Raw genomic sequence first — 26633 nt, 5'->3', positions numbered from 1 at the left:
ATATGATCTCACTGATATGAGGAATTCTTAATTGTAGGAAACAAACTGAGGGTTGCTGGAGTGGGGGGTGGGGTGGGAGGGATGGGGTGACTGGGTGATAGACACTGGGGAGGGTATGTGCTCTGGTAAGCGCTGTGAATTGTGCAAGACTGTTGAATCTCAGATCTGTACCTCTGAAACAAATAATGCAATATATGTTAAGAAAAAAAAAAGAAGAAGAAGAAGGTAGCGGGAGGGGAAGAATGAAGCGGGGGAAATCGGAGGGGTAGACGAACCATGAGAGACGATGGACTCTGAAAAACAAACAGGGTTCTAGAGGGGAGGGGGGTGGGAGGATGGGTTAGCCTGGTGGTGGGTATTGAGGAGGGCACATTCTGCATGGAGCACTGGGTGTTATGCACAAACAATGAATCATGGAACACTTCATCTAAAACTAATGATGTAATGTATGGGGATTAACATAAGAATTAAAAAAAAAGAAATAGGCTGTGAAAAGTCAGAATATAATGCAAGCCTCTTCCTCAATTCAAAAAAAAAAAAAAATCTATGTGCACCCAGTAATTTTGACATCTGAATCTAAAGCCAAACAAAAATTGAAGGACAGTGGAAGAAGACGAAGGAGGAGGAGGGGGAGGAGGAGAAGGAGGAGAAGAAGAGGGAGAGGTGAGGAAGAAGGAGAAAAAAATGAAGAACATTATAGGGTTGATAATGGTTTTCACTGATGACCTACTTGATAGTAATAATCAAGCACATTAAATGTTATATTTCAGGGAGTGCTGGGCAGATGCTAAGTTTGTAACAACACACTCTTTCATTTCTGCAGATGTTGGAGATTTCCTCTCCCAATAGGACAGCCAGAAACTTGTTTGGAAAGACCCATACAAGGCACAAGCACCCCAACTACATCCTTTTCAAGATGCTAATGCTTTCTACTTTCATCCAAGACTCCCAAAGCTTGTGAGTTCAGTGGGCAAAGAATGAGGAGAGGCTGCTCTTGTCTGAGACCACACGGGCAGCCAACCATGCAGAAGGGAGTGGTTGAGGCCTCCAGCCCAGAAACGGTATACTCTACATAAAACCATATTCCCTTCCCATATCCCTCCCAAATACCCAAGCTGGCATAGGGAGTTTTTGACAATGACAATGAAACTTTCCTATGTTGTATCTACGAGTTTTGTTACCATATTTTCTAAGTCAGAACTCCAGATGCATGACAAATATAGTTGTACTAATGGCAACTAAAGGACGGGATATTTTAAAGACTCTCTGGAAAATCTAGTGTATGTGGTTGCCATGGTAAAAACACATCATTTAAAAGACTGATTCTATGAATATTTATTTGATACCTACAAGGTGCCAGGCATGGTTCTAGGTGCTGGCAATAGAATGGTGAACAAAATATACAATATGTTATATAATGGGAATGGGCATGACACTGGGCAGTGTGGTGGATTTAGTCTATTAAGTGGACTATTAAGTGGATCTGGTCTATTAAGTTAAAGATATGATCCAAAAAGAACATGACTGGGTATGTAATTATACTGCAGATCTTTAACTTCTACTTGAATCCCCAAAATTTAAAAGGACCAATTTTAACTCTGCCCAGCTAATCAGTGATATAGTCTCCAACCACTAGTGGGAAATCATCTCTCCCTTCTCTGACTCCCTTGCACTTCCTTTGGTGGTCTGAAAAGCATTAGATTGTTCTATCACGTGTTATAATTATTTATGTATATGTATTATCAATCTTTGTAGACTCCTTCAAAGCAGGCTGCTTTTGCTTCTCTCTCCAGGTCCCTTTCCTGATACTGTTCTTTTTTTTTTTTTTTTTTAAGATTTTATTTATTTATTTGACACAGAGAGAGAGAGCACAAGTAGGCAGAGCAGCAGAGGGAGAAGGAGAAGCAGGGTCTCCCCTGAGCAGGGAGCCCGATGTGGGGCTCGATCCCAGGACCCTGAGATCATGACCTGAGCCGAAGGCAGTCGCTTAACCAACTGAGCCACCCAGGCGCCCCTCCTGATACTGTTCTTAATCCCCTCCCTTCTTCTCCTCCATTTGCCACATATCAATGTTTCTTCCATGCAGAACTCTTTGCTAGTCCCTTTATATGCCAAGCTCTTTCAGACCATACCTTTGCACACAGTTCCTTCTGATGGAATACCCTTTCCCTTCTTTGCTTTGGAGACCCATAACTCTTTTTTTTTTTAAATTAACATACAATGTATTATTTGTTTCAGGGGTACAGGTCTGTGGGAGAACCATAACTCTTTTTGGAACAATTAGCTCAGAAGTTAAGCCCTCCTTGACTTCTCTGGATCATGCCCTCTGGCCCTTGGAGGGCTCTAAGCATATCTCTGTTAGCTCACTTATCATCTTACTTGGTTTTTCACTGTTTACAGGTCTATAAGTCCTGGGGCGGAGTCCTTATTTTATCTATCTAGATCTCTGGGGCCTTGCACCTTCGCCTGAAAGAGGTCTTCAGTGAAAGTTGCTGAATATCTTACTTGCCTTCTGAATTGACAGGGAGACTCTATGACTCTAAGGCCCTCCTATATTCCCTCCCTCCCTGCCTCCCATACTCATTTGTCCTTGCTAGAAATTTCCCCCAGTGCTCACTCCTTGGCTTGAAGGCATTGTAACTTCTATCAGAACGCAAATATTATGTAGTGGATAGAGCACTGGATGAAGAAACTAGAGACCTATATTCTAGTTCCAACTCACTTTGCAATTAGTTCTGTGACCTCTGCCAAATCATATCATCTTCTTAGGTCTATGTTTCTTCATTTATAAGGTGGAAGTTGAACTCAAACCAGAATTATATCCTATTTTTTTTTCCTTCAGTGATAATTTTAGTCAAATGATAGTGGCCTTTCAGAGAACTTTGTTGAAGATTGTGAAGCTCGGATAAAAAAAGGCACTCAGCTGGAAAGACTATAGTGACTGTTTTGGACCATTTAGCACAGAAGTGAGAAGTGGGGCATGTCTGCCTATTATTTGCTGACAGTGAACTGAGTAGGTCTTTGAGCTCCTTTTAGTTCAAACACTCTACATGTCATGATCCATGTAAGATTATACGTAAAGTCAGTTCAATTTTGTTCAGACACTTGCCAAGTGTCTACTGCATGCTATGTACTGAGCAGGGCAAGATAAAAAGAAGAATAAATAATGCATGATCCTTGCCTGTAAGGGACTCTAGGTGATAAGTAGAGTAGGTATCATCTTCATTAAGCGGATAATAGGAACTAAGACTCCACCAAGGATCGGAGGAACTGGATCTCAGACTAACATGATTAACATGATTTTCAGTGCTTTGCACTTTTCCACTATACCTCACTACCCTTCATTTTAAAAACAAAGGGAAAGGAGATATTGCACTAAAAGTTTGGGTGTTTCCCATGCCTGGGGCATCATAGCAGAGGCCCAAGATGAATGGACAGTGTTAGAAACTTGGGAAGAAGTAGAAAAGGGAAGAGAAGAGTCCAGAAAACAAATTTCACCTGTTGCATGAGGTCTGGTCTTGGCTGCTGAACAGGAAGCCTTCATTGGGCCAAACTTATGGCAAGCATGCTTCCTCACATCCCATGTGCCTCAATTCTAAGATTTTCTGTCCCCTTAACAGTGATGGGGTTGGGGAGCGGAAATGACCCTTCTGGGATGAAACAGTGCAGGATAATTACTCAAATCAAATCCCATTGACAACACATCAGGCCATATAACCTTTGTGCCATGACAGTGTCCACCAATCAGCACCTTAGGGCATGGCCGTGTGCACTTGTGAAGTTTGGAGGAGAACTTTTATATCCATTTGGTTTGAAAATGCCACTATTTTCCAAGTACTAAATTTTTCTTAGTGAGATTTTCTTTTTTTTTTTTAAAGATTTTATTTATTTATTTGAGAGAGAGAGAATGAGAGAGAGCGAGCACATGAGAGGGGGGAGGGTCAGAGGGAGAAGCAGACTCCCTGCCGAGCAGGGAGCCTGATGTGGGACTCGATCCAGGGACTCCAGGATCATGACCTGAGCCGAAGGCAGTCGGTTAACCAACTGAGCCACCCAGGCGCCCGTAGTGAGATTTTCTAAGTAATGGCAGATGGCTGTTTTCTAGGCCATGTGGATGCATCTTAACCAACTGAGCCACCCAGGCGCCCCATGTGGATGCATCTTGATGGAGGTGGGGGTTGGTCATAAATCCAGAGTGTGGTCTCTGGACTCCACATGTTCAGATTCTTAATAGTGACCAGGCCCTGAGAAAATCGTTCATGTCACTAGACTCACATAAGACAGGCAGCCATGAAGAAAAGGAAGTTATTGATTGATAATGAATTTCCACACAGTAGGCAATGCACACAACACTAACATCATATGATCCAGTAAATTCATGGTACTGGCAGACCTGAGAAACCAGCCAACATTCAGAAAGTCACTAAGGGAGAACACAAAGTTATAAAAAAGAAGATTCAGTGAACTGAACATGATGTTTATTTTTGGCTGCAGTAACCTTAAAACATAGAATGTTGGAACTAAAAGGGACCAAGGTCACCTTAGCCAACTCTTTCATTTCACAAAAGGAGAAACTAAGGCCCAGAAATGAAAAGTGACTTGCCCAAACCCACATCATTGATATATTTTTCTTTTTATCCTACAGACATGTACAGAGTGCCAACCCAGAGTAAAGGTTCATTCTAAGCAAAGGAGAGCCTTTCACAAGCTCCAAAATCTAGTTTAGGAGATGGATATGCATAGAGTCAGTTCTCATACAGTATGATTAGTGCTCTAAGACAGGGGTTGGCAAAGATTTTCTGTTAAGGGCTGGATAGTAAATATTTTAAGCTCTGCAGGCCATATAATCTCTGTTGCAACTACTAGACCCCATTGTTGTAGCACAAAAGCATCCATAAACAAGATGCAAATGATAAAAGTGTCTGTGCTCCACTAAAATTTTATCTATTGCCACTGAAATTAAATTTAATATAAGATTCATGTGGCATGAAATATTATTCTTTTTTTAATTTTTTCCAACCACTTAAAAATGTAAAAACTGTCCTTACCTCATGAGCCTACAAAAATAGGCAGTAGGCTGGATTTAGCCTAGAGGCAGTGGTTTGCTGACCCTTGTCTTAGATGAACAGAAGTTCCAAATGATTTTTCACCATCCATGAAAGTATGATCTAGTTGGTGATCAGATTCTTTCCCCATGAATAAAAGGGGGGGAAAAGAGTGTATGCTTGTCAGTGCCACTCTGAAGAGGAAGGGTCACTGAGGTGGGTGCTTCTCACAAAGAATAGTAAAAGACAGGATGAGAGGAGTCCCGAAAACCCCTAGTTCATCCCCATCCCACCTCTATTTCCAATTAAACTCTGAATGCCTCCATAATCCTGAGCCAACTTTATTTACTTTTCACATTACAGAGACTCTAAGTTTTGTGTAGTTTCTTTCTTTCTTTATTTTTAAAGATTTTATTTATTCATTTGACACAGAGAGAGACACAGGAAGAGAGGGAACACAAGCAGGGGGAGTGGGAGAGGGAGAAGCAGGCTTCCCGCTGAGCAGGGAGTCCGATGTGGGGCTCGATCCCAGGACCCTGGGATCACAACCTGAGCTGAAGGCAAACGCTTAACTACTGAGCCACCCAGGTGCCCCTAAGGTTTGTGTAGTTTAAAATGTAGATTCCTCTGCAGAAGAGCTGGCCCTTTCTAAGGTTTCCACAAAACCATGTTTAGAGGGCGTCAAATGGCTACATGGAACTCAGTCCTTTCAGGAGTCAGGTAGTGTTTTGATAGCATTAGGGATGCCCTGCGGGTGGCCTTGGGGAAAGACTGACAACCTTCCTCTCAGAGAGATGAGCACACGGGCAGCATCTTACCAATCTTTGAATGCCTAGCCCTTCAGAACAGAGTTTGGCATTTCAGAACCACTAGGCTTTGTCATGGGCAGTTTCCCTGATGAAAAGGTATGTGCTCTTTCTCCTTATGGGAGAATTCTCTGGGTCTCAGTTTCCTCCCCTGTTAAAAAAAAAAACAAGAATCATAATAATCTCACCTACATCACACAGGTTTTTATGCGATCACATGCTTGGTAACACTCTGTAAACTGACTAACACTACATGAGCCACCACTTGCTTCCATCCACACTGTCCATAGTCAATAAGGCCACTTTATCTTTCTAGGCCTCATTTTCCTTATCTCAAAAGCCAGAAGGGTGAATTCAATGCTTCTGAGTTTCCTTCCAATTATACCACTCTGGCCCTGTGCCTTGTTAGGAAAGGAGCTTTTCATTGTATAGTGAGCAGTTTTACATTTATGATTGAAGGTGAAGGGCAGGAACAAAGAGGTCAAATATGGAAAAACAGTAACAACAACAAAAAAAGAGAAGACTAGAAGGGAACCTTGGCCCTATACAGGGAGTAACACCAACTGCCCTCCCGTTTGGTGTCCAGGATAAAATGTCTGCCTCCTTAAAAAGCAAAAAGGTCATGTTCTTTGGCATAGTCTAGATTTGCTTTACATGTGGAATGCTGAGTTTGAGAATCCCAACAATCTTTCTTTTCTCTCCTTATCAGAGTCAATCAATAGTTGGAAATGTTAACGAGATGGTCCATCCAGCAATTTTTAACAAAAGGCTCACTGCCCAGATAATTTAATGTGGAATATACACATTGCTCACATTGCTACGTCTTGCTTTTTTTTTTTTTTTTTAACCTCTGCTGGGACTGATGGCTTCCACAAAGCAGACTATGTCCTATAACACCAGGGTCCTGCACAGATTTTTCCCTTCTTCCTCTCATTTTCCACTTTCATAAAGGAGTATGTAAGTCCATTGACCAGTTAGATGAAAGGCTGTCGTCTTTCCCTCTGAGGAAAGTGATGTTGTTTTTAAGGAGCCAGTGTGGAATGGGAGTGGGCATAGGGCTGGGCTGGCAAATAAGGGGCAGGTGAGGCAAGTGGGGAGATTAGAGAAACCTGTTTCTCTCCTTCCTCCACACTCCCGGCTTGAGGTGTTTAAGGAGGGGCAATGAGGATCCAAACCCAGGACCTATCCCGTGGCTCTAAAAGTTGTTTTCTACAAAGGAGAATGGATCTTGGTAGGGCTTTCTGGTGTACTAGACACCTTTGGTGTCCAAGAAATGATTCTAGGCCTCTAGTAACAGGAAAATTGGAAACCCTATGAATTCTCTTGTGACATATATATTATAGGCCCACAGAGATAAAATAATTTACAAAAGCATGTACGGTAGATGATAGTTTCCTACAACTACAGGAGCCTGAGAAACACTTTTCAAGACATCTGGCTATTCAGCACATATTATCAAAAACCAGGAATGTCCCAACTAAATATCTTTTGTTAACCTTAATTATCTCTGAAATGAACAACTTGTGGTCCTCTGGCTATACCCCAAGCTTCCCCATCCCTGTGCATTTAGTCAAACTATTCCCTCCCTCCACTTTAACGACCCTTCCCTATCAAACATTCTTCTTACCACTGACCATGACTGGTCCAAATCCTACATGGTTCAAGTCCCATTTCAAGTACTGACTTCTTTATGAAGACTTCTCTTTTTCATTGGCTCTTGCTATAGGTATTTTTTTATGAGTTTATGTTTTGTCTCTCCCCCCATGAGGCTATCCATTCCTTAAGGCCTCCAACTAATCTTCATATTCCCTCATGTTCAAAACAATGCCTGCTTCAGGTCCTTCAACAAACTAGTCCTTCAAAGAAAAAAATCTGGGGCGCCTGGGTGGCTCAGTTGGTTAAGCGACTGCCTTCGGCTCAGGTCATGATCCTGGAGTCCCGGGATCGAGTCCCGCATCGGGCTCCCTGCTCGGCAGGGAGTCTGCTTCTCCCTCTCCCACTCCCCCCTCTTGTGCTCTCTCTCTCTCTCAAATAAATAAATAAAATCTTTAAAAAAAAAAAAAAGAAAAAGAAAAAAATCTGTTGATCATTTGTTTAACCAGAACACAATATCGAATAACCTCATCTATAAATGGAATGTTTGCACTATTTAGAAGTCTGAACCACAAAAAAGCTGTTAACAAAGATTTCGATTCAACGTAAATAACAAACTTCTAGAAGATTTCCTGAGTTCAACACATTCCAACTAAGTTTTGCACCTTCTGCGTATTTATCCAAGCAGCTAAATAAGTTCTGAATAATAAGCCTGAGGCATGGCAAGGTCTTCAATCATCAAGAAAGATTCAATTATATTCAGAGTGTGTGGTTTCCAAAGGAGGAGCATGGACCAATATTTTGAAAAGGCTTTCAACAAGACTGATTGAAATAAAATGTTTTCCTGAATAAATATTACTTACACGGAACATGCAGGCCCCATCCCCATCCTGGTTCACGAACTCTTTGCTTTAATTCCTTATCTCCCCAAATCATTAAGAAGGAGGGAGATGTGAAATGTGAGATGGACTGTACTAGGGACTGAATGTATCTTCCTAAAATTCGTATGTTGAAATCTTAATCCCCAGTGTGAAGGTATTAGGAAGTGGGGCATGATTTGGGGAATGATTAGGTAATGAGAACACAGCCCTCATGAATGGGATTAGTGTCCTTATAAGCAAAGGCCAAGAACTAGCTAGCCCCTTTTCTGCCATTGCAAACCAGGAAGTGGGTTCTCACCAGACACCAGATCTGCCAGAGCCTTGATTTTGGAGTTCTCAGCCTCCAAAAATGTGAGAAGTAAATTTCTGTTAGCAGCCTGAATGGACTAAGAATATCTGTACCTGCTATGACCATGATGCTTTTTAGACACAATTTCAATCTGATCAGCGATCTGATAAGGCAGGTATTATATACACTTGTCTTACAGATGACAAAATGAGACTGAAGAGGGTAGTTAAGTAGCTGCTCCAAGGTCACAGACCTAAAAGTAGACCTACATCCAAACCCAGGTCTCATTGGTTTCAAAGTTTATGCTTTTGCACTGCACAATGCTGCCTTATGCAGTGTTTTCATAGCAATACAAATAGATGAGAAAAATTAGTTGAAATAAAAAAATTTTTTTAATGGAAATACGATGAGAAAAATTAGTTGAAATAAAAAAATTTTTTTAATGGAAATACAGTGTGGTGTCATGAAGCAAAACACTGGACCAGGTGATATAGAACAAGTAGATCCTACTCTGCTATGAACCACCTAACCGTATGATCTCAGCCAAGATACTCCATCTCAAAATCATAAAATCAGACTGTAAATGCTAAAAAAAAATGCATATTGAAAATCACTTACCCCTTCTCAATCTTCTCCCTCTGCAGAATTTGAGGCTCAGATGAAGCCATTTGTCTACAGTCACACAAAGGCACAATTTAGGTCTATCAAACCCACCTAGGGCTCCTTCCACTGGGTTGTGTCTCTCCTCCCTAGGTCTTGGTCTCCTTGTTTACAAAGCAAACCTCCAAGACTGTATTCTCTTAGTTTGGGCTGTTAGAGAGGAATACCACAGACTGACGGGGTGGCTCCAACAACAAACATTTATTTCTCATAGTCCTGGAGGCTAGAAGTTCAAGATCAAGGCCCCAGCAGATCTGGGGTCTGGTGAAGGAACTCTTCGTGTTTGCATATGACTGTTTTCTCCTTGTATCCTCACACAGCTGAGAGAGAGAGACAGATAGCATCTCTCTTGTTTTTTTTTCTTCTTGTTTTTAATTTTTTAAATTTGAGTATAGTTGACACATAATGTTACATTAGCTTCAGGTATACAACATAGCGATTGAACAAGTTTACACATTATGCTATTTTCATTGCAAACGTAGCTATACTGTACAATGCAATTACAATACCATTGACTACATTCCCTCTGCTGTACCTTTTATTGCCATGACTTATTCATTCCATAACTGGAAGCCTGTATCTCCCACTCCTTTTTATCCATTTTGTTCATTCCCCCCAGCCCTCTCCCCTCTGGCAACCATCAGTTTGTTCTTGTGTTTCTTCTTATAAGGGTACTAATCTCATTCATAAGGGCTCAGTGCTCAAGACTTAATTACGTCCCAATTACTGCCCCATCTCCTAATACCATCACGTTGAAGGTTAAGGATTTCAACATATGAATTTTACAGGGACACAAACATTTAGTCCATAACATGTGTGGTCCACTTAGACTGTGCTATACAAATGTAGAGGATTTTATTACGATTTCTTAGTGCGTAATGTAATGTGAAAGGTCTCAGAGATACTATGAGAGAAAGACCATACAGCCTCTGGCCTATGGGGGGGGAGGGGGGGAGTGGGTAGAGAAAGAGAGAGAGAGAAGGGGAGGGAAAATGGGTCCTAGAGAGAATCTTGTCCTTAGGGCTGCCTCAGATCCCAATAATATACATGAGTGAGTTTCTGTTCTTTATAACAAAACCAAAAAAACTAACTAGAAAATGGAGAAAAATCTTTATCTAAATTAACTTTTTCCAGAGCATCAAATGATACTCTGGTGTAGTGTATATAGGTAGAAACACCCAAATGCTAGCATTTTGGAAAAAAAGTTACATAATTCACCAAAAAAAGAGCATTTCCTCCTGGACCTCTCCTCAGACCTTCAATCTCACTCCTCCACCAAAATAACTATTATTAATGTAAAAAGGCGAAAAGAGCCAGCATGTGAGCTTTGGCTCAGTGAAGCGATGGTGGAACAGCCTTCCTTCCTTCTGACTGCATTTGGCTCCTATGTATTTCCTGCAGGTACATTTTTTGGCCTGGATCATCAGCGCAGTGTTTTGCTTAGCAACTGATGGGCTTTCATTGAAATACCTCTCTGCTTAGAGGGAGAAGACTTGCCTATGTCACCTTAGAAGTTAATATATTATGCTACAGTGGGGTGCAGCTAGAAAGTTATGAACAATATTTCCCGAAATGCTTTCACTGAGACCCTATCCCTGTGAGATGCTATGTGACAAAATGTCCCGAGGTCAAATAAGTTTGGGAAATGCTGCCTTCTGTATTGCCTTGTAAGGAGTCATTAATGCACAAGAACATGTTAAAAGTCTTCTCTGCTGGCTCCTCCTCTGTACCAGATTTCCCAATTCGAAGTGCCTTTGGGGGTTGGCTTTGGGCCTTAACTCCTCTCTACACTCTCCCTAGATGATCTCGTCCAGATCCATGACTTTAAATACCACCTCAATGCCAATGATTTCCCAGTTTATATCACAGACCTTTCTCCTAAGCTCCAGACTCCTAGATATATCTGTCTACTTGATAGTACCTCTTACATGTGTAATAGGTTTCTTGAACAGAATGTGGATAAAACAATCCCTTGATTTCCTTCACCCCTGTAAGTCTTTGCTTCCTTAGTCTTTGCTTGCTCAGTTAATAATTCTACCTTTAATTAACTGCTCAAGCTCAAGCCCAAGAGCTACAAATCATCACTGTCTTCTCTCTGGTCCCTATTTCCCACATTAACCCATCAGGAAGCCCTGTTTTCTTCACTCCTGAAAAACATGCTGGCACCATCCACATCTCTCTACCTGTTCTGACAACCCCATCATCATCTCTCAGGTGAGCTACTGTAAGAGACTCCTAACTGGTCTCCACCTGTAATCATGGCCTTTAAATTCCATTCTCTACACAACAGCCAAGGAAATTTCTTTTTTTCAAATTGTAGTATTAGATTGTGCTAAGGCTTAAAGCCCTTCATATTGCTTTCCACTGCACCAACGGTCAAATCTTCCTTCTTACCACGTCCTCTAAGATCATCTCCTGACATGCACTTTCCTGTTTGGTCAGTTTCTCAGCTCCAGCACAGAGGCTCTCTTTCTTCTTCCAACATGCCAAGCTTTGTCCTGCCAGGTCTGTGGACTCATTGTTCCCTCTGCTGTCTGTATTTCCCCAACTCCAGTTCTTCCCTGTAACATCACCCCTTAATGTCTTCACAGTCCCTACCATTATTTGAGATCTTACTTGTTTGTTTGGTCATTCACCTTTTTTTGGGAACCGCCTAGAAAGTGAATTCTATGAAGACAGGGTAGGGTTTTATCTGTTCTGCTCATTCTTCATCAGGATTTGTTCAGGGCCTGGAGCAGTGCCTGGCACATAATAGGCTCTCAATAAGTATTTGCCAACTGCATGAAATGATTTGAGAAATTATGTATTGGCGAAAACTGTGAAACTTAGTTTAACCCTACATTCTTCAAATTTATTTGAGCTCAGAACCCTATCTGCCATTGTAAAGAATATTCACTATCCCAGGGACCATTTCCTGGAATGCAGTTTGTTCTATGCTGATTTAATATCAGAATTGAGAAGAGTTAATGTTGGAGACCCAGTGGCTCTTCAACATCAGAACTTGAAAACCTCTTGTAAGCAGGCATTCTGGCAGGTCTTTGGGAGTCCAGGGTATTTTTATTAGGAGAATGATAGTTTTAAAAGTAAGTTATTGGGTATTTTTTCCTTGGGATATGGATTCAAAAAACTAAGCTAGCAGCTCAAGATTATAGGGCTCAGGGATAGATGAGGTGTTGGAGGTGGGAGAGAAGGAGTCCAGACAGGATATAGCAAAATTAAGGGATGTGGTTGACTAAGGGTAAATGAAATTGAGGCCCAGTAAAACTTTCCTACTTTTAATGGAATTTTTAGAAACAGAAACCTGCAGTTGGAAACTTGGCTATTTTTATATCATGTATGTTTTCTGTAATTATTTGTTTTCTGTTTTCCCTCATGTTTAGTAAAGCTGTTCTTGAAAATACCAGCCTGTCTTAGTTACACCAAGGAAAAACATTTTTGTCCACATTGAAAAATTTAAAGGGGAACCACACAGCTTTAGATGAGATGTGACCAGGTGATGTAGTGACATAGAGAATCTGGAAAACAGAAACCCAAAGTGAAGATGAAAGTCAAGCACAGAGTCAGGGGGAGTTGTCCTTTCCTTCCAACCTAGAAACACTCTTGATTTCAAGAGTCTGATTTGGTTCAGCTCTGATCTGTTTAAACTTTGGAGGGTTTTGTGCTGAGTCTTAATTAGACAAGGCTAATTCTTTACAAAGTCACACGCATGAAATATTAAGCTATAGAAGAAATTATCTAGTTGCACAAAAAGCCTTAGATGGAATGAGATGAGGAGAACTTGAGAGGTACTCTATGATTTGACATGTATGCAAAGAGTATGTAAGAAGTTCTGGGCATATAGCAGAGTGCTCTGAGTTTGGGCCTCAGTATTTCTTTCTTTTTTTTTTTTTTTAAAGATTTTATTTATTTATTTGAGAGAGAGAGAGAGCACAAGAGTGGGGAGCGGGAGAGGGAGAAGCAGACTCCCCGCCAAGCAGGGAGCCGGATGCGGGACTCGATCCTGGGACTCCAGGATCATGACCTGAGCCGAAGGCAGTCGCTTAACGACTGAGCCACCCAGGTGCCCCCGGGCCTCACTATTTCTTAATCCATGATTGTACTAAAATTGAGAGCTGGATTTTGTCTTTGGGGCAGGCTCTTGGAGAGACCAATGGGGGAGCATTTTTGGTCATAAGAATGAGTGAAACTTTGGGGAATAACCCAGATATAAAGGCCTAAAATTGGAGGATTTGGGTACAGTATTTAGTAAGATAAAGGGCTGGCCCTGTAGCAGATAGATTGCAATCCTGAAGGGATACTTAATGTTATTTGTGGTTGTTCTTTATTAGGTAGGATGTGGCCTTAGGGAGCATATTAGTCAGGGTTCTCCAGAGAAACAGAACCAATAGTGTACCTGTGTGGGGGGGGTGGGAGGTAGGGACATGCACATTCTACAGAGCCAGTGTCCCAGTTGAGTCTCATGCTGGAAGCTGCTGTAGAACTAGGAAGAGCTGATGTCCTAGTTTGCAGGTTGTCAAGTAGGAGAATTCTTTCTTATTCAGGGAAGGGTTAGCCTTGCATTCAAGTCAGGCCTTCAACTGATTGGGCAAGGCCCACTCACATTATGGTCAGCAATACACTTTACTTAGCATACTGATTTAAATGTTTGTCTCATCCAAAAACACCCTCACAGAAATACTCAGAATGTTTAACCAAATATCCAAGTACCCTGTAGCCCAGTCAACCTGACACATAAAATTAACCATCACAGGGAGAGAGGCATGTATACCATCAGATTTCCATCCAGGATGGTGAGCTGGCCCTGGAAATATGACAGTTTGGACAGAAGGATAGAGAGAATCAGACTCTATGCCAGACATAGCCAATAGATTCTCTGACAATGACACTTGAGATTTAGCTTAAGTTTTGTTTGTTTGTTTGTTTGTTTTTTTCTGTTTTGTATTTCCTATGTGTTATCTTTAAGCATTAGTGTTATGGGTTGAGTTGTGTCCTAAAACAGATGTGTTGGAGTCCTAACATCTGGTACCTCAGAATGTCACCTTATTTAGAGATAGGATCATTATAGAGATAATCAAGTTAAAATGAGATTGTTAGGCTGGTCCCAAATCTAACATGATTGGTGTCCTTATAAAGGGGGCAATTTGGACACAGAGACATGCATAAAGGGAAGACAATGTTAAGAGACACAGGAAGAACACAGCCATCTACAAGTCAAGGAGAAAGGCCTAGAACAGATCCTTCCCTCACAGCTCTCAGAAGGAACAACTCTGCCAACATCTTGATTTCAGATTTCTAGCTTCCAGACTTTGAGACAACAAACTTTTGCTGTTTTTTTTTGTTTTGTTTTTTGTTTTTTTAGATTTTATTTATTTATTTGAGAGAGGGAGAATGAGAGACAGAGAGCACGAGAGGGAAGAGGGTCAGAGGGAGAAGCAGACCCCCCCCCGCCGAGCAGGGAGCCCGATGCAGGACTCGATCCCGAGACTCCAGGATCATGACCTGAGCCGAAGGCAGTCGCTTAACCAACTGAGCCACCCAGGCGCCCCACAAACTTTTGCTGTTTAAGCCACTCAATTTGTGGTCCTTTGCTATGGCAGCCCCAGGAAACCAACAGGCTTAGTAAAATCTACTACACATAATACCTTGTGTTAACAACGCTTGGAAGGATGAAAACAGGAGCTGATGCACATACAGAGATTAAAGCTCCAGGGGTAGGGGGCAGGTGGAGAGGTGGGAGGGGAGGTGACACGGGGAGGAGAGGTGATCAGATGGCGCAAACAGGGAAGAAGTCTGGAGCGGTGAACTGTGAGCAGAGTCTCCAATGAGGTGTTGAGGATGATAATACTTTGCATACAAAATAATATTATAAATAAAGGTAGATATCATTTAACTGTTGACAATATCATCACCAGAAAAATTTACTGGCTCCCCACTGAAAAAACTATTAATATGACTAGTTCATAGTGATCATTCCTGTGTTTGATCAGCTGAGAAGCATTTAATGGAGTTTATATTAACTTTAAAATGTTAAAAATTAAAAGGTTTAACATTGATGATGTTGAAAAGCAAAGGGCATATATTAACTTTGACAATGTTAAAAATTAAAGAAATTAAAGGGATAGTCTTTGGCGACATCTACATCAAACATGGAGGCACAAACATCTTGAGAGAGGACATATGGGAGCAGCAGTGACTACAGCATCACGTGTTGCAAATACGCCTCCTTGTCTGAATGCTACCACACAAGCATTTGGCACAGTTTCCCGAGGTACCCCTTCCACTGAAATGTTGCCCTGGTATAGACACAGTGCATCATAAGGCCATATGAGTGCAAAAAGGAAGAATGGAAGGAAGGAAGGAAGGAAGGAAGGAAGGAAGGAAGGAAGGAAGGAAAGAAGGAAGGAAGGAAGGAAGGGAGGAAGGGAAGAAGGGAGGAGGGAGCAATGAGGGGAGAGATACAGGACCTTTTCCTACTCCACAGCCAAGTTCCTATCCATTTGAAACAACCAGATTTGGTTTCAGATAACACTATCTTTGGGATATTTAACAAATGTTGTGATTAAATTATTAGTGTGGGATAAAAATGTTATTTAATAATAATCTGCAAAAATTAATGCTTCTTTAGTGTACTCATTTCATGGTTTACTTCTAAAATCTTTGAAGCAGCATCTAATTTCAGAAAATAGAATGAAGATTCCTTGGAGGTCTAGAAACTAGATAGAAGGGAAAGAAATCCAATGACAGTATCTTGACATCTTTAATACAGAGTAATACTAATATGATAACAGCTATTCCTTTATTCTAAGGATTTCCATTTTAAAGGCTTGCTGTTATTAATTTTCCCTGCCTAGCTCCTTTTTAATTATAGTTTTTAGGGCTATGTGCATGACTTGAATTCTACTAAACACCAAATGATTTCCCACATATCTTAGTTTGGAATCTGTCTCTTTTAATAGACAGAAATTACTTCCCCCCAAAAGAGTGATACAGTAACAATGTCCAGACAGTCAAAATGAATGTCATTGTCCTTCTTCCTTATTGATGAATAACTACTGATGCTTCTAGTCTCAGGTATAGCTAGGAAAGAAATTGATAATGCATAACTGGGAATAGCTTTCTTTCCTGGGGCATGGAGTTGAAGGGTGGGGGTGTGGACCGAGTGTCCTTTTACCTTAAGGATCTGTTAGCACATCTGCAAGAAAAGTAGCTGATGTGTTTTCTAAAGAAATGTTTGAAAGATTTTTCCTGGCCTGGGATGGCCTGTATATAGGATATACTGTCTTTATGTCTCTAAATATTTTGCAAAAGAGTCTGATATCCATTCTACTTTGTGAAGTCATTTTTGTAAAGGACGTCCCAAATGAAATGAATGGCTGGGGCAATGATTTGGGGAAGGTCTAAACCAGTTCTGATGTAATGCTTCTTCCAGGAAAATCCCAGGACTTTTGGGGGTGCTTTTTTCTGGTTCCATTTCAAAATATGACAGCCTTGGGTAGACTTAATCCAGGTGGACATGATTATGCAGCCCTGTTCCACATCATTAGTGAGAGTAAATCCCTCTGCCAGAATTCTGCCAACACTGTTTCTAGCCAGACATCCATTAGTAAACATTGCAGTCTTAAAATATTGGTTGGCTTCTGTGGTTTGTCTGCATAATGGAAACTAGGTCCAGATTTTTTAAAGTATCAACACGAATAATCATAGAAATGCTGTTCTCCAAGAGATATAGTTAGAAATTTGAGGCATCCAGAGTAGAATTTTGGTAAAGATCTGTTTAATTTCTTATTTTTTTAAATTTAAAATATTCTTAATTGAAAATAGAAAAATATTTCTGGTTTTGTGATAATGCCAGTTAAGGTAATTCCTTAGCTCTAACTTTGCCTTGCTCAGTATGGCTACTTTACGTTCTATATAGACATCAGCATACTTTGAAACATCTTTCTTCATTGTGAGTAGTTGATATTCCAAAGTAGGTATTTCTAACAAACTGAGAGGATTTAGTTGAAATGCACATTACAAATAATTGTCATATTTTACACATTTTTAAAAATGACAATCCTTTTAGTTAGCATACACTCCACAGTTTTAAAAACTCGCCACCCTCTTTTCTCTCTTTTGATCCTTGATGGCCCTATGAGGTGGAAAGGGAAGGCCATATCTGCCTTTTATAAGTGAGAAAACAAGCTCAAAGAAATAAAGAACTTAGCCAAGATCGTAAGTACATTAGGCTGCTTTCAAGGTCAGCCTGAAGGTCAGTGATAGTATTTTCTTAGTATTCCTTGTTGAAGAAGGAAAAACTGCCAGTTAGGTGGGAGGGTTCTAAACTCTGTAACTTGCACGTAAGTCCTTTGATCTCATCTAGCTCTAGGTCCCCCATGTTTGTAGAACTCAGTTGTGATAGTTTCCTTTATAACATGTCTACAATGAAAGGAGTTTAACCTTAAAAGATTTACCACCCTGCAAGTAGTAAGAAGTCATAGTCCTCTCAGAAAGCCAATGTGCTAAGCAGTTTTTGAGGCTATTTCATAAACCTTGACATGGTTACAAAGATGAACTACATTTCCTTCTCAAATGAAGGACAACAAATACATAGGGATGATAAATTGTAGAGATCACCTTGGAAGCATAACATCCTTGGTGGGCATTTGTAAATAAGATATTGAACTTGCTGAGTCTCCTTCCCTGGAAAAACCCTGTGAAAGTCCACATGTTCTTTTTTACAGTCATCACAACACCCCCACTGAGAGCTGCCCAGACAGGAATGATCATCCCATATTACTTACGGAAAAGCCAAAGGTTCAGAGATCAGTGGACTGATCAAGGTCCCAGAGTGAGTCATTAGGAGAGACTAACCTCAGGGCTTATTTCTTCTTGATTTAAATGACTTGCTTGAGTTAATCAGAGGAAAATATTTGGAGAATGAGGACATTTACAGCATAAAATATGCAGGTAATGAGGATTCAGCGTTATTCCTCATTCTGCTTCTAACTAGTTATGAGATTTGGACAACTTACTTAACCAGACTGGGCCTCAGTATCATTCCTGGAGAGATGAAGCAGTTGAACTAGATCAGGAGTTTTCGAACTTCATTCTTTTTAAAGGAAACTCTTAATGCCATAGACATTCATTCAAAATACATTGTAATGTTATAAAATTAATTGATAAAAACTGAGATGCATACAATACTACCTCCTCCTTGGTTTTCCCCACCTCCTACAGGATTCCTTGGATACAGTCTAAAAACCATGGTATTATGTAATCTGAAAGTTACTTTCTGTTCTAAAATTCAATGTTTTTATGATTGGAAGCAACTAGCTTTCTAATCTGCTACCTGCTCCCATCCCCTATGGCATCTGGTGGTATAAAAGAGCTCCAGACTGGAAGTCTGGAGGAGCTGGGTGTGGACCTGTGCTCCACCCACCAATTATCTATGTCATTTTAATCAAGTAGCTTCACCTCTCTAAGTTTCTGTCTCCTCATCTATAAAATAGAAATAGTAGGGGCGCCTGAGTGGCGAAGTCGGTTAAGCGTCTGACTCTTGGTTTCCGCTCAGGTTGTGATCTCAGGGTCTTGAGACTAAGCCCACATCAGGCTCTGCGCTCAGCACAGAGTCTGCTTAAGACTCTCTCTCCCTCTCCGTCTGCCCCACCCCCTGTCTCTCTCAAATAAATAATCTTGAAAAATAAAATAGCAATAGTAACCTTTCCCAAGTAAGAGTGCTTTGTAAACTGTAAAAGATTGCATAAATGTATAATGTCATTAGTATTATCTTCTTTGCACAACACCCTTCCATGGGGAGATGGTTTTATCTTCAGAATGATGCAGAAAGTCAACATGGGTTGAGCTGTTCTTTGGCAAGCTTGCCTACGAGTACGGGTGGTATCTATCATACTTCAGCTTCATCTTCTCTGAGAGCTGAAAGCTAAGTCAGTAGAGAAGGTGTGGGCTATCGATACAGCAAATAATTAAACCAAGGAGGCACCATCATTAAGTTTAAAGGGAAAACTTGTTCTCATAATCTGACCTTGATAACAGGACCTGGCTATATTTCCCCTCTGCACAAAGCTATGACCCATTAATACTTGTTGTCATTCAATGAGTGCTTACTACATGCTAGACACTGAATTTTACATGAGTTATCTCAATCTTATAAGAATCCTCTGCAATGATGTTATCCCTATTTTATTGTGACAGATAACCAATAAAATGGGGTATTATTCCTATTTTGTAACTTAGAAAGGCTAATTAATTTGCTCAGGTTCATATCATGGGCAAGTGGCAGAACCTGAACTCTGAATTCAAAACTTGGAACCACTTGCCTCTCTATCTCCCAGTTGGAAGAAATGATTTTTCTCACTCAGCATGAGGGCCCAAAGTCTCTATTCCTCTTTATCTTTGCAGTGCCTTAGTCAGTTCTATCTCTTCATTTTTATTATTATTTATTTATTTATTTATTTTTTTTTTTTTTTAAAGATTTTATTTATTTATTTGACAAAGACACAGTGAAAGAGGGAACACAAGCAGGGGGAGTGGGAGAAGGAAAAGCAGACTTCCGCTGAGCAGGGAGCCTGACGGGCTCGATCCGAGGACCCTGGGATCATGACCTGAGCTGAAGGCAGACGCTTAACGACTGAGCCACCCAGGCACCCTATTATTATTATTTTTATTCCTCCGTTCAAAAGTGCTCCATTCATCTTCATAAAACTCAAAGGTGGAAAGCACCTATTAGTCATTGATGTCTCCCCCTCCCCCATCCCATCTCCTGCTTGTCCTCTCTAGTATGTCTTCTGCTCATGAGTTAGGGAATGGAGCCACATCCCTTACCTTGGGGAGTTAGTCCCATAACTAATTCATCTCTGTCAGGAAGATTTTCCTCTTAAGCACATCCTCTTCAATTTTGCATTCTACCCCATTTTTTCTCTCTGTGGGCTGCACACTTCAGCTCTTCAGATCACACTGCCTAAGTCTGCCCAGGTTCTCAGCAGTGATTTTGCCTAGCTGCCTCTTCCCCTCACACTATGGCCAGAGTATTTTTCTTATTAGTACCTGGAAGATGCTTTCCCCAGTGGACAGAAGCAAAGGTGAGCTACAGGGGTTGCTGGGAAAGAAAGGGAGGAGGAAGAGGAGTGAGCACAAGACTTGAAACCTGCTTAGTCAGCAAACCTTGGACCCAGCTCAGCTTGGACATTTAGGTGCCCCCTCTGCGGGCAGCAGAGGCATTTACTGTCCAGCTATGCATGATTCCATGAGGATGCTGTGCCAGGCTCTAAACCTGTGCCAGGAGTCACAGAAATAAATGGAGTGCATCATCAGAAGAAGACCGTGTGGGGCAGTGGACAGTATGTCAGCTTTGGGATTTGAAAAATCTAGTTTAAGTTATTGCTCTTGTTTTTACATAGCTATAGGGAAACAGTACCTACCATCGCTGTTTCTGTAAAGATTCTAGACAATGACCGGGCATACAGTAGGCATTCAATCAATGAGAACTCTTATTTCTCAAAGCCCTGATTCTAAATAACTTGTTATAACCATGTCCTCATAACTTTGTATCCTATTTGGTGTGTCTAGGCAGCTGTCCTTACCTCTTATTCTTCCATTCTTACTGTGCTGCAAATCAGTTTAGAGTAGGCTCATGTTCTGGTTTCACCTCAGCATCAGCAACTCCACAAGGTTCACAATTGCCTAGAAAGCAGAACTCAGATATTAGCTATCAGATCCAAATCAGCATTAACTTTGCTTTTCAATTTTCACTTTGATGTGAACCTTTCCATTGACATGCTGAAATAGATATAGATATCAATCTATTTGCCATCTTTGTTACAAGCTTTGCATGTATGTTGACCTTTCTCATTTGTGTCAAGGAACCATTCCATGTGCACGGGTATTGGCAGTAGTATCTTAATAAGCAAATGGAACCCAACTTGGGCAAAATATTTCACTAAACACTCTTTTCAAATGAATGCACAAGACCATTCTCAGCCAAAGGAAACAACTTCTTTTGGGCAGCTGAAATCTACTCATTTAACAAATATTTATCGAGAGTCTACAATGCACAAAAAGGCCTTGTAGGCACTGGGATACACTGGCTGACATGGCAGACATGCCTCATTGAAACAAATCTCCTCTCTCATGGAGCTTAAATTACAGTGGGAAACACACAATAAACAAGAAAACACATAAATAAAGAAAATTTTAATTTGAGATAATGATGATTGCAATGAAGAAAGCAAAACAAAGTGATATACGGTGATTAGAGAAGCTTTTTTTTATTTTTTTAATTTTTTTATTATTATTATTTTTTAAGATTTTATTTATTTATTTGAGAGAGAGAGAATGAGAGAGAGCACATGAGAGGGGGGAGGGTCAGAGGGAGAAGCAGACTCCCTGCCGAGCAGGGAGCCCGATGCGGGACTCGATCTAGGGACTCCAGGATCATGACCTGAGCCGAAGGCAGTCGCTTAACCAACTGAGCCACCCAGGCGCCCTTTTTTGTTTATTTATACATTTATTTTTACCTTAATTTACAAATCAAACTAATAGATGCACATTGATTAAAAAAAAAAATCAGAACTCTCCCCCAAATCTAATGAATAGGGAAAGAAAAGGTGGGAAGGCTTTTCTGAGGAGCTAATAACTGAGCTGAGACCTAAATTGGGAGGAGACATCTATAAGAAGGCCTGGGGAAAAGTATATCAGCAAAAGGAAACAGCAATCCAAGGGCATTGAGTGAAAAGGAGCATGGTGTACAGGTCCATCGGAGAGAGGAAATGACAATTTAGTTAGGGTAAATTGAACAAAGGGTTGAGAAGTAGGAGGTGAGATTGTAGACGTAAGCAGAGGCCAGACCATATAGGCTCTTGCAGGGTATGGCAAGACTACTGGCTATGTTCCAGTTACAGTGGGAGGCATGGACAGGGTTGGATTAAGCCAGGAAGAGATTTATGTTTTTAAAAAGCTGATTCTGAAATATTCCATGCTCATGGATTGGAAGAATAAACATTGTTAAAATATCTATGCTACCCAGAGCAATCTATACCTTCAATGCCATCCTGATTAAAATTCCAATGACATTTTTCAAAGTGCTGGAACAAACAATCCTAAAATTTGTATGGAATCAGAAAAGACCCCAATTGCCAAGGAAATGTTGAAAAAGAAAAACAAAGCTGGGGGCATCACGTTGCCTGATTTCAAGCTATATTACAAAGCTGTGATCACCAAGACAGCATGGTACTGGCAAAAAAACAGACATATAGACCAGTGGAACAGAATAGAGAACCCAGATATGGACCCTCAACTCTATGGTCAGATAATCTTTGACAAAGCAGGGAAAAACATGTAATGGAAAAAAGACAGTCTCTTCAATAAATGGTGCTGGGAAAATTGGACAGCCACAGGCAGAAGAATGAAACTCAACCATTGTCTAGCACCATTCACAAAGATAAACTCAAAGTGGATGAAAGACCTCTCAATGTGAGACAGGAATCCATCAAAATCCTAGAGGAGAACATAGGCAGTAACCTCTTGGACATCGGCCACAGCAACTTCTTTCAAGATACAGCTCCAAAGGCTAGTGAAACAAAAGGAAAAATGAACTTTTGGGACTTCATCAAGATAAAAAGCTTCTGCACAGCAAAGGAAACAGTCAACAAAACAAAGAGGCAACCCACAGAATGGGAGAAGATATTTGCAAATGACACTACAGATAAAGGGCTGGTAGCCAAGATCTATAAAAAACTTCTCAAACTCAACACCCAAAAAACAAATAATCAAGTCAAAAAGTGGGGCAGAAGATATGAAAAGACACTTCTCTGAAGAAGACATACAAATGGCTAACAGACACATGAAAAAATGTTCATCATCATTAGCCATCAGGGAAATTCAAATCAAAACCACATTGAGATGCCATGTTACACCAGTTAGAATGGCAAAAATGGACAGGGAAAGAAACAACAAATGTTGGAGAGGTTGTGGAGAAAGGGGAACCCTCTTACACTGTTGGTGGGAATGCAAGTTGGTACAGCCACTTTGGAAAACAGTGTGGAGGTGCCTCAAAAATTTAAAAATAGAGCTACCCTATGACCCAGGAATTGCACTCCTGGGTATTTACCCCAAAGACACAGATGTAGTGAAAAGAAGGGCCATATGCACCCCAGTGTTCATAGCCGCAATGTCCGCAATAGCCAAACTGTGGAAAGAGCCAAGATGCCCTTCAACAGATGAATGGATAAAGAAGATGTGGTCCGTATATATAATGGAATATTACTCAGCCATCAGAAAGGATGAATACCCAACTTTTACATCAACATGGATGGGACTGGAGGAGATTATGCTAAGTGAAATAAGTCAAGCAGAGAAAGTCAATTATCATATGGTTTCACTTATTTGTGGAACATAAGGAATAGCATGGAGGACATTAGGAGAAGGAAGGGAAAAAATGAGGGGGCGGGGATTAGAGGGAGAGATGAACCATGAGAGACTATGGACTCTGAGAAACAAACAGGGTTTTAGAGGGGAGGGGGGAGGGGGGATTGGTTAGCCTGGTGATGGGTTTTAAGGAGGGCACGTACTGCATGGAGCACTGCGTGTTATGTGAAAACAATGGATCATGGATCACCACATCAAAAACTAATGATTTATGGTGACTAACATAACATAATAAAATTTTGGGCGCCTGGGTGGCTCAGATGGTTAGGCGTCTGCCTTCGGCTCAGGTCATGATCTCAGGGTCCTGGGATCGAGTCCCACATCGGGCTCCCTGCTCCTTGGGAGCCTGCTTCTCCCTCTCCCTCTGCCTCTGCCTCTCTCTCTCTGTCTCTCATGAATAAATAAATAAAATCTTTAAGAAAACAAAACAAAACAAAAAAACATAATAAAATTTTAAAAAATCAAAATAAAAAAATAAAAAGCTGATTCTGTCTTCTGGCTAGAAGGTGGAGTATAGAAGAAGAACAGTGAAAACAGGAGGCTTTTACAGTAGTCCAGATGTGTGATGATGGTGTCTTGGAGCAGGATAATAATCGTAATGATGGTGAAATGGAGGATTTCTTTCAGAATAATTTGTTCAGAATTTCCAGAATTTGTTCATAAATTGGATTTGGGGAGTGAGGTAAAGCAGGATAAGAACTTTTGGGTGTATGGTGGTGCCATTTACTGAGACAGGAAAGACTGCAGGTAGAACATTTTTGAGGCAGTTGGCTTTGATTTTGGAAAGTTAAGTATGATAGACCTATGAAACAGTCATGTGGAAATGTCTAAAAGGACAACTTGCTTGTCCTCTCTCACAATGCACAAATTGTTGGCTAGGCTAGAGGTATGCATGAAAAAAGCCAGACACCCATGCCAGTCCCAGATGCCTCAGTCATCAGTTTGCAATTTTTTCTAAGAAGTTAATTCAGGGGCTTAAGGGAACATGGTGGGTATTCCTTGGATACCTATACTATATTCTAAGATGTGTCTGAATAGCTGTGGTTGGTAAAGGAAGTAGTTTCCCAGAACAGAGTTATATTTGGCCAAAAAACATTTCCAACTACATTTTCCACTTGGTATGTAGACAGAATATGGCATGGTATGAAGAAATAATACAATCTGGTTTGAAAATGTTTCTTAGGCATAGACATACTAAGGAGAAAAGGGTTTATTTTTCTTCTCCTTCAGATTCTGGTTCATAAATTTATAGTTCTTAGAATTGGGAGGATCTTAAAGAACAGGGGTTTTAGCCCCCAATCTCAGACACATAAAGTATTAAGGCAGTCAATTCCTAGAAGAAGCATTATTATTCACTCTGTTACTAACACTACTAAATTCAGTAATGATTTATTAATCATTATTCTATTTTTGTAAAAGAGCTTTCTGCCTTTGACAATTAGGCCTTTTCTTCAACCTTCTTACTTTATACATTCAGGTCTTCAAAACTTATTTTCAGCTAAATTAAGTGTAAATAAAATAAATTCAATAGAAATAAAACATTAAAATAATTTATAATCACTAGGATGCTTCCTCATATGCAAAGTGTGCTTTGGGGGTAAAAACCTGCCCTAGGTTAGGTTAATCTCCCTGCCCTAGTGTTTAAATATCTCCCCTGGGATATCATTTTGCTTTTCTTTATTTTTAAAGATTTTATTTATTTATTTATTTGAGAGACAGAGAGAGGGAGTGCACGTGCATGTGCAAGTGCGGGGAGGGACAGAGGGAGAAGGAGAGAGAATCCCAAGCAGACTACATGCTGTGCCCGGAGCCCAATGCAGGACTCGATCTCATGACCCTGAGATCATGGCCTGAGCAGAAATCAAGAGTTAGATGCCTAACTGACTGAGCCACCCAGGCACCCCTATCATTTTGCTTTTCTAACACAAAGCTGTTAATTTCTGGCCTATCCCATCTATATAAGAAAGACTAGAATTAAAATGGTTTTTGATGTTGCTTTATGCCAGGCCCTTTCAGCTTATCAGATTCTTTTATAATGGCCACCTCATTATATAGACTCATGCCTATAACTGTCCTCTTACTGGTTGATGGGTCTGTTACCTTTTTGGAAGCTCCCCTGAGCTAAGTTCATCTATACCGTGTTCTCCCTTAAGCTATAAATACCCTCCACCCCCAGGTCTATTCCCAAGGTCACCTCTCCTAACCTTAAAGCAGAAATAACTGTGATACATTGAAACAAAGGAACCAAGGAAGTAGAATTTTTGAAAGCCAAGGAAGTAGTCCCATCCTATAACAAAACTGAAAAATAATCACCATTGTCTACATTCAGACCAATACCACAAACTAAAAATGGGAGGGGCATTAATTTCAATAACAATTTGCTGACAGAGTCTACCGTTTCTTGTCATGAGCTATCTGTCCCATTTCTACATCAAAGGCCTGAAGGTTTTGTTTGCTGGGCCTTTCAAGGTAACATTAGAGCTGTGTTCTGTACAAAAACTAGCTCAACTCAGCTTGTGTTCTCTGAAAGTTAGCTCAACTCGGGTCAATTATTTCTTGCACTTGTACAAGATAACCTGATTCTCATAACTAGGCTTGTTTATTGAGAGACTTTGGAGAATCTCCCTTCTCAGCATCACTATTGCAAAACAAAGGTTGGAGGTACAGACTGTACATTACTTTTGCCTTAATTCCTTCAGTCAAGATTAAGAGTTGCACCCACCAGAAAAGAATGTTCTCCTTATTGTTTAAATTGCCAACTTCAGAGAAATAATACACCAGATCCCCTTATGTATCATGACCTACTTACTCTTTCTTCTACTTCCTCAACCAGAAGGGGCTCTACGCTTCCTAACAAAATAACATCTACCTTAACACTAATATAGAAATCAACTATAATCTTTGATTTATTTTATGACCATCTACTCCCTTTGGT

The 26633-nt window shown here is 40.6% G+C and overlaps 1 long non-coding RNA gene across 5 annotated transcripts in view; it reads right to left on the bottom strand.

Annotated features, from left to right (window-relative positions):
* The window catches only part of LOC118004125, a 123398-nt gene that overhangs the window by 74343 nt on the left and 22422 nt on the right, over nt 1-26633 (bottom strand). For 4 of the 5 annotated variants that reach the window (XR_004677490.1, XR_004677488.1, XR_004677489.1 and 1 more), the window contains exon 3: nt 19887-20956. This is a non-coding gene — a long non-coding RNA (uncharacterized LOC118004125). Of the gene's footprint in view, nt 1-19886; nt 20957-26633 lie in introns of those variants that run through there. The other variant, XR_004677492.1, reaches the window with a different exon arrangement.

This window comes from Mirounga leonina, unplaced genomic scaffold (assembly GCF_011800145.1).
Source record: "Mirounga leonina isolate KUSES-001 unplaced genomic scaffold, KU_Mleo_1.0 Mir_92, whole genome shotgun sequence".
NCBI classification, from domain to species: domain Eukaryota; kingdom Metazoa; phylum Chordata; class Mammalia; order Carnivora; family Phocidae; genus Mirounga; species Mirounga leonina.
Note: the sequence above shows the minus strand (reverse complement) of the source record. Positions and strands in the feature narration are given on the sequence as shown.